The sequence below is a fragment of the Pygoscelis adeliae genome, unplaced genomic scaffold (assembly GCF_000699105.1).
Source record: "Pygoscelis adeliae isolate BGI_AS28 unplaced genomic scaffold, ASM69910v1 Scaffold21, whole genome shotgun sequence".
Taxonomy (NCBI): domain Eukaryota; kingdom Metazoa; phylum Chordata; class Aves; order Sphenisciformes; family Spheniscidae; genus Pygoscelis; species Pygoscelis adeliae.
Genome location: NW_008824243.1, coordinates 5,397,217 through 5,409,494, shown reverse-complemented (window position 1 = coordinate 5,409,494; position 12,278 = coordinate 5,397,217). Strand labels below are relative to the sequence as shown.

The 12,278-nt window shown below is 37.3% G+C and overlaps 1 protein-coding gene across 1 annotated transcript in view; it reads right to left on the bottom strand.

Moving 5' to 3' along the window:
• Window positions 1–10,985, bottom strand: part of FRYL (FRY-like) — a 166,863-nt gene extending 155,878 nt beyond the window's left edge. Inside the window, exon 1 of the mRNA XM_009335155.1 lies at window positions 10,783–10,985. The gene's annotated coding sequence lies outside the window, so the exon portion shown is untranslated. The remainder of the gene's footprint in view (window positions 1–10,782) is intronic.
• Between the last annotated feature and the right edge of the window lie 1,293 nt (window positions 10,986–12,278).

Genomic DNA, 12,278 nt, shown 5'->3' with positions numbered 1-12,278 from the left:
CCTCCCTCTCCCCTCCGCAGGCTTCCGTGCCGCCGCACCGCCGGCCAGGCCAGGCCAGGCCAGGCGCGGCGCAGTGGTAACGCCGACCTCGAAAGCGGACCGGTTTTAACCTGGACTCGTTCGTCGGTGCCGCACAGACCGCCCTGCCACACGGAGGCGGGGAACGGCGCATGGCTGCACAGGCTCCTCCAACGCTGGCAGACGTGAGCAGTTCAGGGCAGCTTTGTTGGCATGGTGGTAACATGCTTTCCAAGCTCTTAGCCATAACTATGCCGGCAAAACGGCCGAGTGGTACAACCACGCTGGCAGAGAAGGCAGCTGGATACGTTCCTGTGCCAGCAAGGTGGATGTGTGCACTGCAAACCTTCTGGCACTGAAATATGCTCTCCCCTTGGGTGGCACTGCTATGGTGGCACCGCTGCAGTGTGGCACATCTCCTGTTGGCACACAGAACCCTCGCTTTCTCCCAGCTTCTCAGCAACATGACCACATTGGTAGGACAAAACAACACAAAAAACCCAAAACCAAAACTATCCCTCCTGCTGGGACACTGGTACCGGAGGTTCTGCCAAACCAGTTTCAACAGCAAAGACCCACTAGCGTAGAAAGGGTGCAAGTTCTGCCTTTTGAAAAGGTGAATGGTCCAGGTTATGCAAAGTGGTCTCTACCTCAGTTTGCAGCTCTTCAAGTGGTAATATTCCTTGAGCTCAGGGGTTTTAACTATGCATCCTTGAGCCCATATTAGACAAAGCATTAGTGCGCACCAAATAAGCATCATTACTATTTTCTCCAACTTGCTAATTTAAGCCTGACATCACTGTTTCAAGTGGGAGTGAATCTGCTAAGGAAATAGAGCAACTACAACAGCACCCAAGTATTTAGGAAAACAAACAAGTACAGGAAGTTGTGCCTTCTCAAGTCTCAGAATAGAAGCCTAATTTGTAAGAATTTGTCTTATCCCAATGAAAACAATCTGCTCTTCCCCCAAAAAAGTGAAGATCAGAGATACATAACTGAAAGCAGAACAAAACAGTAGAGTTAGAAACTGAACCTACAGTCTACCCTGTAAGTATAAATTCACGCACCTGCATTACACTCGTGAGAGGCACCGGGTACTGGACAGCTACTTGTTACACTTATTAGCCAGTTAGCAGGACATTGTCATAGTTTCACACAAAAGACTGTAGGGGTAGGGAAGACAAATCCAGTTTCTTTCTCTGTATACACTGCACTTTTTTTAAAATGACAAGCCTTTTTGCTTTAGAACTATAACTTAACATAGTCACTTTTTTTTTCTTTAAATACAGAAACTGAACAGACAACATAACCTTGAAAAATGTATGCATACAGAGAAAGTTTATTTGTCATATTGTGGAGTCATCTCACCTTTTGGCAGTTTGGACTAACCATTTGTAAGAACCTGACATATTTAAAGGAATTAACTTAGCATGTCAGAAAGTTTCAAAATATCAAGAGATATTTAAGGTAAGAGGCTATCCTTCATGTAATTTAAAATTATACTTTACCAGTTAATTCCCAAGCTACTTAGTATTAATGGTTTCCTTGGTCCAGTTCAATTAATGTAATTTCACAGCAAAAAACTTAAGGACCAGTAGAAGCAGGGACAAAGCAACGTACAATTTTGCAATAAACTCTCTCTATATCAGTGTAAACTTATTGTAGCTATTATTTTGCATTAAAAAATACTTTAAACCTAAGCCATTTAATCTTTCTATAGTTTGGCTTTATTGTTGGTTTTTTAATGGCAACATGCAAATACTTTCAGTTGTCCCCATGTTTTTTCTGAAAGAAAGTCTAGCTTTCTGTTTCCTGAGAAATGAAAGGAAAGTAGCAGACAACTATCAGCTTTTGGTAAAGTTTCAATTTCCTTTCAGCCACGTAAGCTGTATTTGCTCTGTATGGGGGGGTGGGGTTTTTTAAGTGAGTTGTGGGGCTTTTTCTTTGGAAGGATGGGGATTTCTGGAGTGTTTGGGGTTGGTTTTGTTTTTGTTGTGTGTTTGTTTTTTTTTTTTAAGAGCTTGGCTTTAATTATTTAGCATTAGAAGTGAAATACAAGTAGAAATAAAATACTGGCAAAATACATGAAATCAGAACCTGAACATAATGCACAACTGTTAGGTTCACTGACTGAATGCAGTATTATCCTGTTTAATAGAAAAGCCCTGAAATTTTTACCATTTATGCATTAGGTAATAACTGTTCTTATCTTGAAGTCGCATGCAAGCATACAATGTTTTCCTGAACTCATTAGGAGTTCCTGAGAAGACCAAGGTATTGTCTTATCCCGCAGCTTCTACAATCCTCAGTCAGGATAAGGATCTGGGCTTCCTGTCGCTAACCTCTAGCTTGTTCCAAGTACTGACATATCACACAAGATCTTCCAAACCTATGAATTTCTTCCACCAGCAGATTTTCTTCAAATAAAAACTTGCATTTCAAAGAAAACCCAGAGTAGTACGTACTCTGAATCATACCCTTTCCCATGCAAGTAGGAACACCGAGAGAAGACGTCATTACACAATCCAGTAACAACAGAAGTGGCCAGATCTTTTCCCTCATAAAAGGATCAAAGTGAATGATGACAAGCATGATGTTGATATTTCTATGCAAAGGACATTAAAAAAACCCCAACATTTAGAAGACAAAGGTTCCGTGGAACAGCTACCAGTAAGTCAGACCAACAATGGCAACACTGCTATGAAACTGGATCTCTAAGGAATTGAGAGCTGAAAAGCTTTACCGAAAGCTTTTAAGTGCTTAACAGAAATACAAGGAACAGAGTTGCCAACCATTAACATAGGTTTGCCTATAGAAAAGCCAGAACATGGACAATAAGTGATAACCAGAGGCCAAGTACACACATACATCTCCAGAATTACTTAAGAACAAAGTGGTTCAACATACATTTCTTAAATATTTTGGCTATTTGATGGCTATTTTTGCAGCCTTTGTTACTGTTTCTGTTAGAATTTTCTCTAGCACTACATGAAAGTACACATCTGTAGAAGAATTTCCTCATGTCTGAATGGCCAACTTTTAAAATCATGCCCAAAGCATAAAAGTCAAATGGCCAGGGAAATCATATATAGTTTATTGTTCAAAATAACCTTCATTCCAATCCCAAAAGTGCATACAGCACCAGTTTATCTTGCTTCCCTTACCAAGCCTGACCTAATCTTAGTTTACTACTTAAAATTTTATACAAGGAAGGTACGTTTAAAATGTTACTGACCCGTGGAAACTATCATTATCCTTCTTTCATTGTGACTCTTCTCCAGAGCTTCTATTATGTAAAAAAAGCAGGCTCACTGAGTTTACAGTACACAGGACAAGCTCAGTTTCCAATACCAATGAAAATCCTCTGGACATCTAGATTAAATATAGGGTCTGCCTTGGTTTACATAGCACTCATCCACTCTACTCTATTTTAGTTCTTCCCCTGCAAAATGGACAGAGTTTTTGAAACATGGTCACAGAAAGTTTATCTACACTGCAAAACAGAAAGTAGAAATTAATACTCAACCTAGTAAAAAAACCTGAGTGGGTAAATTCACAAGTCCATTTGCATGGACTGACATGCTCAAGTCTCTACTAGTTTAGGCATACATCCTCTGTGCTCTGTTATACAGACCTTACTACTAAAACTCTGAAACAGTATATATAATAGTTATAGTGAAATATATTTGTATCACAAGATTTACATTAGCTGAGGAGCAATGTATTTTTAAATCCCATACAATATAGTCCTCAGATATAAAATTTCATAGTGTGATCTCTTTCTTGTAACAAAACCACAGTGCCAAAGAAGCATGTACAACTAAAGATCACAATTCATAGGTTAATATTAAAATGAGTCAGAGAAGAAATAAGAACTTCATTTTCTTAAGTTACATCTTTGTTCAGCAACAAGGGTAGCTAAATCAAGTTACTGAAGATAAATTATTTCTCACACAGAGATGCTATCTGCGGGACTTCAGAAAGTTACTCTTAGCTAGAGGATATAGTTAGTTAAAACTAATGTATCTATTTTCTTAACAGAATATTATCAGAAACAAGTTAGATACCATGTATGTTTGCCCACAGATATGTTGGGACAATAACTTTAAAACTTCTCCCTTCTCATCTCTTATCTCAGACAGAAATAATAATCTCTAAAGCATTACAAGATTTTTCCAGTGGAAATATATAAGCTTAAATTTTAAAATAGTACTAGTTTTCCTCTTTAAATCCTAAATGAAAGACTTCTTTGTAAAGCAACAGCACTCCAATTCTTCTGCAAAATATAGATGTCTTTGCCCCTTCTGTTTACTTAATAACTTGAATGCATTTCCACTTGATAATCTGAACATAACCAGAAAGAATAAATGTTGCTGCCAGAACTATGTAATTTGGTTTAAATAGAAAACAGTCCAATCTATCAGTTCTTACAATAACTGTAGTTGTACTAGGTACTCTGGGCTGAAGTTGTCAACATTTTATGGCTTACAGAAAGATTGGCACCTGTATTAAAGGAAAACAAATTCACTCTTGCTCAGATCAAGATGCCTTCCTTACCTATTAGGGACATGTAATGATTGTATTAAATTCAAGGCAGTGGAAAAGTAAGATACTTAAGGAACGTAATACGTCAGATGAATACCGGCTATTAATTTAGAGCAAAACTTTAATGTAAATTTTGTAATCCTAAAAGAGAGTAAAGGTTTTTCCATATACAGACACAGAATGTTTATGGATATTCTTTCCATTGAACAAGTTTTTTTAATTAACATTCAATTGTCTCCTGTCTTAAGGGGGGGGGGAAGAAAGAAAATCAGTAACAACAACCAGACCATCAGATGCAGCAGAGGGTGCTCCCAGTAGAGCTCCATGTGAGCCTATGGGAACCCCAGTATTGTAGCTTTAGTACACAAACATTCGTAAAATGTCATTCATATTTAACAGAAAACAGAGTTCTCCTTTCAATGCTATAGATGTTCACATACAGTAGAAGTATTTTAAGTGATTATGTTTCATTTCTAAAAGGAAAAAAGACAAAAGGCAGGGAATTTGCACTTTTATGATTTCTAGAAAGGAAAGAGAATAGATGTAATTTAGGTTTGTTTGGCAAGATTTTAGTTTCAGGGCTTTGAACACAGGAAAGGAAATGCTAACTTTCAGTGTAAAATGTTGGACGAAATCTCATTTATGGTTCCTATTTGAAAAGCTACAATGTAATTGAGATCAAACAGAGGTCCAACTAAGTTAGGTGCTAAATTAAGGTCCAAAAATGTTTCTAGTAAGCAGGGGAGAAAAAAGAAAATAAGTTTAAAACCCAGCAATTTTGGATTATTAGCACATAAGAAAACACAGTTGCTAAATGCACTGCTAGAATAAATAATTCTCAGTACATCAAAGTCACTAAGCAAACAAATATGTGGGAAGGTGAAGGAACCTAAACCAACAAATTGTTGAGCCACCCAAGAGAAAACTTCCATTTTTATCCTGTATGGAACATTTATGTACTTATGCACACCCATGCAGGTTTGCTCACTAAAATTAGTCTTATTACAGTAAAGCTTATGGAATTGCAGAGGGGTAAACAAGGCCACCATAAATTAAAAAAAAAAAGCAAACCAAAAACAATACATGGCACACTAACTATGCAGCTTCAGAAGCTGGGTGAACAGACCTTCCTTAAAAGACAGCCATCAAGGCAAAGGTACTGCTCCTTCACACAGGCTCCACTGCTCAGGCATTCTGACAGTGACCGGGGGGCAACAGAAAAGCTCAAAGAGCACCTTGATGGATTAGTTCTTCCCAAGTATCACAAATTAAGACGGATCTATGGAACAGACAGACACATCATGAATGATAACTTGAAAAATACAGATTAAGACAAAATAGTGTACATTTAACTAATATATATCATCAGATTAAAAAGAATTATTCTAACGCCAGAAGAAGCATGTGTGAGATGAGCGTGTATTGTGAGAGGATTTAAGAAGAAATTCCTTATTTGGATTTGGAAGAGACTTGCTGTATTACAACTGTCTGAAGGAGAGGTTAAGCCTGTTCTTATCAGAAGCGACAAGAAAAACTGCCTTTGAAGAGCAGAGAGAGACGACCATTGAAATTTAAGGACATAGCTGAACATGATCACCCAGGAAGGCGAGGATTCCTTTATTTCAAGAAAAATTGACGCTCCAGTCATCTGATTAGAATAGCAAGACTAAAGAAGACCTGTGTCCTTCCCTCACTTGTGGCTTTTTAAACAGACTAATAATAAAAGACTTCTAATTGTCATAGTGAAAGACAGGAGGATTCTTTTTCAAAAAAGTTTGAGGCTGGAATAACTTCCTCCTTAAGGAACACATCACAAAACGAACTTTACTGCATTCCATTTCTTAGTAACCTATTTTCAAAAACATCCACTCTTTTCAAGCTAATGTGCGTTAAACAGGAAGAAAAAAATTGTCTAAAGAGAATGTAACATACACACTTTTAACACACACAGGTCAGCTTACAGTACAATTGTTTCAAGCCATCTACAAGTGGAAATACACAGAGGTGTCAAGACTGTATTTTTGTCCGCACTAGAATTATCTTTCGTCATTCACACAGAAGAGCCAATGAAATACAGTTAAAATTAAGAATATTAGTTCAGTAGACCACAAAGAGAGAGGGCCCCTTTCCTCACACAATGCTGTTATTTCTTCCTTGACTCTGCTTTACATTTTAGCCTGAATCCTTATATCCTTTAAGGTATGCCTCAAATCAAAGGATCAGGGACTTGTTGTTGTTGCTGTATTGTCCGCATCAGAAGTGAGCCTTGGTGCATTTCATAAGCTATTTCCAAGCCAGAGATACTTGCTAAGGAGGACAGCAGAGGTGAGAACTTCATGATCAGTGGTGCACTGTAGGTGCAAAGTGCCCTGGGCCAATCGAGGCACTATGTTAAGCCATACTGGGCAGAAGCACAAGAGAGGGGAACTCAGAGTTTCCACAGGAAAGCTCTGCAACTGTGTAGGAGGTATCAGAAGTAGCTGCATCACTTGTCCTTTACTCAAACCTCTGAAAAACCACCTATCATTGTCTCCTGGTCTTTGAAGTAAAGTACTTGTTTTGGATAAAGACATATAGCATTTTCATTAGCTACTAGCCAAGGGACAGGCATTTTTCCAGTTCCCTAAGGACTTCTGGTTCCCATTCCATTATATATCATAGATTTAAACTGTAATACAGTCTTTACTGTAACTTGTGCAGTTACTCTACACCTTGATATAGAAGTTGCTGTTTCTTTTAAATTAAGTACTGCTCCAACTGAATTCTTTTCAAGCAAACAGTTGCTGGCTGCACATGGAGAACAGCAGCATCTCCACAACTAATAGTAAAATAATTGTCTGACCAAAAAGAGTTAAAAATAAGATTAAGATACATATGCATACAGATAGCTGTATATAAATAAATTTCAGAGCTGTAATAGTGCAAAGTTAACCAAGATCAAAGTTAGTTAGCAGACAATAGTTTCCTTCTCCACCATCTTCTTGCTGATGCATAAAGCAGACTTCCAAAAAATCCACAACAGTTCAAGCCCCTCTGAAGGCCAAAACACCTAACATTTTAGGTGTTAAAGAACACCACCAATAGCGCCTTGGATATTATGTTCAATATACCAGTAGATTACATTAAAACAAATAGATGGTCACAAAGAAATCTTAACCAAACTAAAAATTATCATTCATGATAAAGATACATAGCTGTTCTCCATGACAGAAAATAAGTTCAAAAATAAAAAGCTTTACAACAGGTTGAAAACAGGAATTTTTATGAATGTTGGATGTTGCTACAACCCCCTCCCCCCCAACCAAAAACCAAAAAACCACCACACCACAAAAAACCCTGACCTTCTACATGCAAGCAGCACAAAAAATCCCCACAATCCTGGGGAAGGGAAATCCTACAAGACAGGTTCAACAGTGTGTTTTTTTTCCACCCTAGTCTGACACACACAGCTTTCCCACCGCACAGATTAAGCGGCTCTTCTGTGTCCCTATTAGCATTTTCATCTTCTGTTTTCTTGCAGATGTGTCTCAGATGTTCCACAGTATTTGAACAAAACGAGGCATCAAGTGTAAGGCGTTCTGCAAGTCATTGTCATTGCAAGCGAGCATGGTCTACAAAGCCCTTTAGCAGAAACATACCTCTAGTCGGGCAGCAGAGTGAGAACTAATGTTCAAATGAAGCAGGAAGGGAAAAACAAAGCCCACAAAAAACCCTATTAAAAATTGGTGAAGCCCACTGAGCTATGTAAAATACAAAACACAGCTTAAGAGAAACTTTGTAACAAAAAAGAACTTAAATGTTTCCATTTATTTCCCCAATATCCATCTTACATTTTATATAGACACAGCTAATGAAACTGCTGAGCAGGGTAGTAAGTATCAAGTACTGCTTTAATCCTAAATTATTATTTTGGGGGGGGGGGGGGGGGGGACCAAACCAAAAAAACAAACCTTTTCTCCTCTTGATGGTCCTTTATTTTCTTAATTATACTGGAAAAAAAACTTAACCAAACTTAAGTGCTACATCTGCAAAAGCACTTGTAACGTATGAACAGATACATTAGTTATTCTGAATACTATTTAGCACTTGCATTTACAGACAGAAATAGGCTTTTCAGCATACTGACGCTCCAGACAATTTTTCAGAGAGGTCATGTCATCTTCACCATGAGAGCTTTTTGAGACCTGACTGGATAAAGCCATGAGCAACCGGGTCTGCTGATCAGGGAACTGATTCCAGGGAGTAAATTAGTAACACAGAAGAAGAATGGCAGCTGGCACATTTTTCCAGCTATATATTATTTTTCCTTCTCACACTTATTTTTTAAAGGAAAGCACTCGAGATAAGACTCTCTCTGCATTCTCTGACAGGAAAATACACCCTGACAGACGACTTGTCTTTACCTTTTGCTGAAGTGAAAAAAAAACCAACATGTTTATTGCCTACACACAACACAATAGGTTTTTAATACTGAAGACAGACAACAGATACAAAAGCTAAGGACCCAACGCTAAGGGTATTTTTTTTTTTTTTAACCTACTACCCGATTGCTTTTTAAACATCTAGCAGTAAGTATAGAAAGTACAACAATGACTGAGAAGTATTCCAAAAACTAGATCAGCACTGAACAGCCTTGTTTCCAGTAAGGAAAAACTACACAATTCAACCTTGAACACTCCATGTTTGTCACTGGAGCATGTTTTCTATATGAACATACAGAAATGTAGAAACATACGTAATCATTAAAACCTTTTAAAGTGAGGTAAAACTAGAGTTGTCCGAAGCATGATAAGCACCCACGAGAGAACAACCTACAGTAAAAAATGATACTAATGTTCTCAAACCCTCTGCCTCCATTTTTCTGTTTCATTTACAAGATTGATCTGGAGTTCCTACTCTAATGCTAAAATGTGTATTTGCCTTCCTTAAGCAACCGAAAGATATGGAGGTTCAAGGTAAGCTTCTGCAGCAACAAATTTATTATCTTTTGAAAGAAAGAATACATACATCAGAACAAAAATAATTACGGTATAAAATTCTAACAGACAGTGAAGCAAGCCAGCATGTTCTATAACTAGTAGTGAAAGCCAGTGACAGAGGCAAACGACAGGCATAACACACTGGAGATGATCCAATGGCAGAACTTATGATACATTCAAATTCTATTTTATTGTATACTTCTCCTGTAAAGAATACATAGGACAATACAATAAAGGAAAGCGAGAGCTATGCTAAAAATATTATACAATATATAATATTCTAATTATTAATGGTAATTAGTTAATAATAGAGCATATAATATTCTATTACATTCTATAAAGTAATATTATAGAATATATAATTAATATAGAATGTCTTGAATACAAAAGTCCACATAGCAAATACTGTAGAAATAACTGCACTTCAATACCTTCCTCCTGTCACGCCAATATACTCTCTGTTCTCAGAGGCCAAAAGGAAGTACAGCCTATCAGTTTTACCACTTGACTATAGGGAAGCAGTACATTGCATTATTTTTGAAGGATGGTTTAGATGTTGGATTAGTTAGATCTATCCAAATCTATTTCAGTTCAGAAGTGCTTTATCCACAATAATTGCCCTGTGCTTGACAGCAATACGGATCTATTTACTACTGATAAAATCCTTACATGAAGAGCAGTAAAGAGCATCTATATAAGGAACTGTGACAGCCTTTACTAATTAGCTGCATTACCTGGCTTCATCCACAAGAGGACAGAGCTCAGACACCTGCCCACACATTGTAAAGGAGGACTCTATGAGCTCCAAGAAGTCCGATTTGCATTGAGCACAGATGTTTGTGAAAGAAAGCTTGAGAGGATTATTGAACATACAGAAGTTATATGAGAGAATTACTAAATGTACAATTTGAGGATCACTAAATGTACAGGAACCACATCTGGATTAGGAAGTCCCTGAGCTGCAGGTGACTGGAAGATGGGAGGCTGCTTGCCCTGTTCTTAACCTCTTCCTTAGACATTCACTTTTGGCCACGATCAGTTACTATACCATGTTAAATCAAATGTTCTTATTTGATTTAGCACAGTACAGACACCTTTCTATTGAGATAATTGATATGTGAAGTAGTAGTTCAAAGTGTGTTAACAGTACAATATAGACAACAAAGACCCAAGCAAAAAGGAAAAAAAAAGTTAGGTGCATGAAAATTTATTTATGACAAAATTGTGAGAAAGGCCTTACCACTTAGAAGCCATTGTTAACCACCGTCGAGAGCCGTTAGCATATCACACTCAGGATGGATCCATCAAGACATTTTCCCCCCGAGTCCAACGTGTGCTTAGAGATGTGAGAGTAGACAAAGATGTAAACAGCTATGAGTCAGCTGGTATGTAGCCAAATACTGGAGAAAGGTCTCCAGACACAGTACAGACAAATGAAGTACAGAATGCTGAAAAGAAAATGAGAAAAACCATAGTCAAACCTTAGACACTTACTCAGTGGAGATGTCAGCATTTTCCAAAAGCTTTAGAATTCTGAATCTTTTCATTGAAAAGTCATAAACGATAAAAATCTGTTATGTGGGTCCTCAGAATTGCTGTTCTGATCAGAGGCTAATGATTCTTAATGATTTTTTTTCCCCACTAAAAAGAGAAAAATTAAAATTGACATCAAAATAAAATCTAGCTTCCCACACTCAGCATATTTTATGTACATCCATTCTTTATGTAGAGTTTTAGTTGTACTTTAATTACGAACATACTTTATCAATCGTATATACAATCGCTCTCAAATGCAAGTCATCCTGAATCAAATTTTTCATATTAGTCCTTTTACTTCTATTCTTATTTTTGCTGATTTTTTTTTTCCTGCTTGGTTAGCACGAGGACATGGTCAGAAAAAGAAGCACGAGGACATGGTCAGAAAAAGAAACAAACAATACTTCAGCTGTGTCTCCCTAACAAAGCCTTGAGAACTTCTGGAGATTCCTTCACAACAAAGTTTGTATGCAACTTGCATACTTGTCACAACTTGCCCAAGTGGCAGTGTTTTTGTTCTTCTATACCACCAAACTACAGCAAAAGCAATTTTGTAATTTAATTTTACCCTGGAGGCAGATCAAGTACTTTTAACTGCTTTTAACAACTCAAGCCTCAACGTGCAGCAGCAGTCCACCACTCCTGATTATCTAGTTTGTATGGAAAAAAAAATTTTTTTTTTTTTTTAAAGTTATAGCCTGAAAAATCGCAGGTACTTAAAAAGACCTGTACACCCAGCGTGACTTTATCAGTGCCCTGATACAACACGAACGTACTAGTTTCCTTTAGGGATGTGTGAACCATTCAATCATCATCAATTCTTTTATGTACAGTTTGTTCTACTTCTTAATTAGTGTTTCCAAAAATACAAGAGAGACCCACATAATAAGTGCAGTCTAAAGGTAAAAAGCCACATCCTGAAGATTTTAAGATGTAAAAGAAAGTTTAAAAGTGGGACTTAGAGACAATCAGGAAAATCAGATAAGCTTTGCAAATAGGAAGCAAGTCGATGTTTATATACAAATTGGGAACATACTACATAATTCCTTGAAAAAGCAAGTCAAATTTTTTAAAGGCTTGACCAGTTACAAAGGGAAACGTTTAAAGATGGACAAAATTCTAACTCTGAATTTTATCTGCTAGATTGCAACTCTAATAAAAATGTCAACTGCTTTCTGTAGTTTGTGCATTTGACAGTAC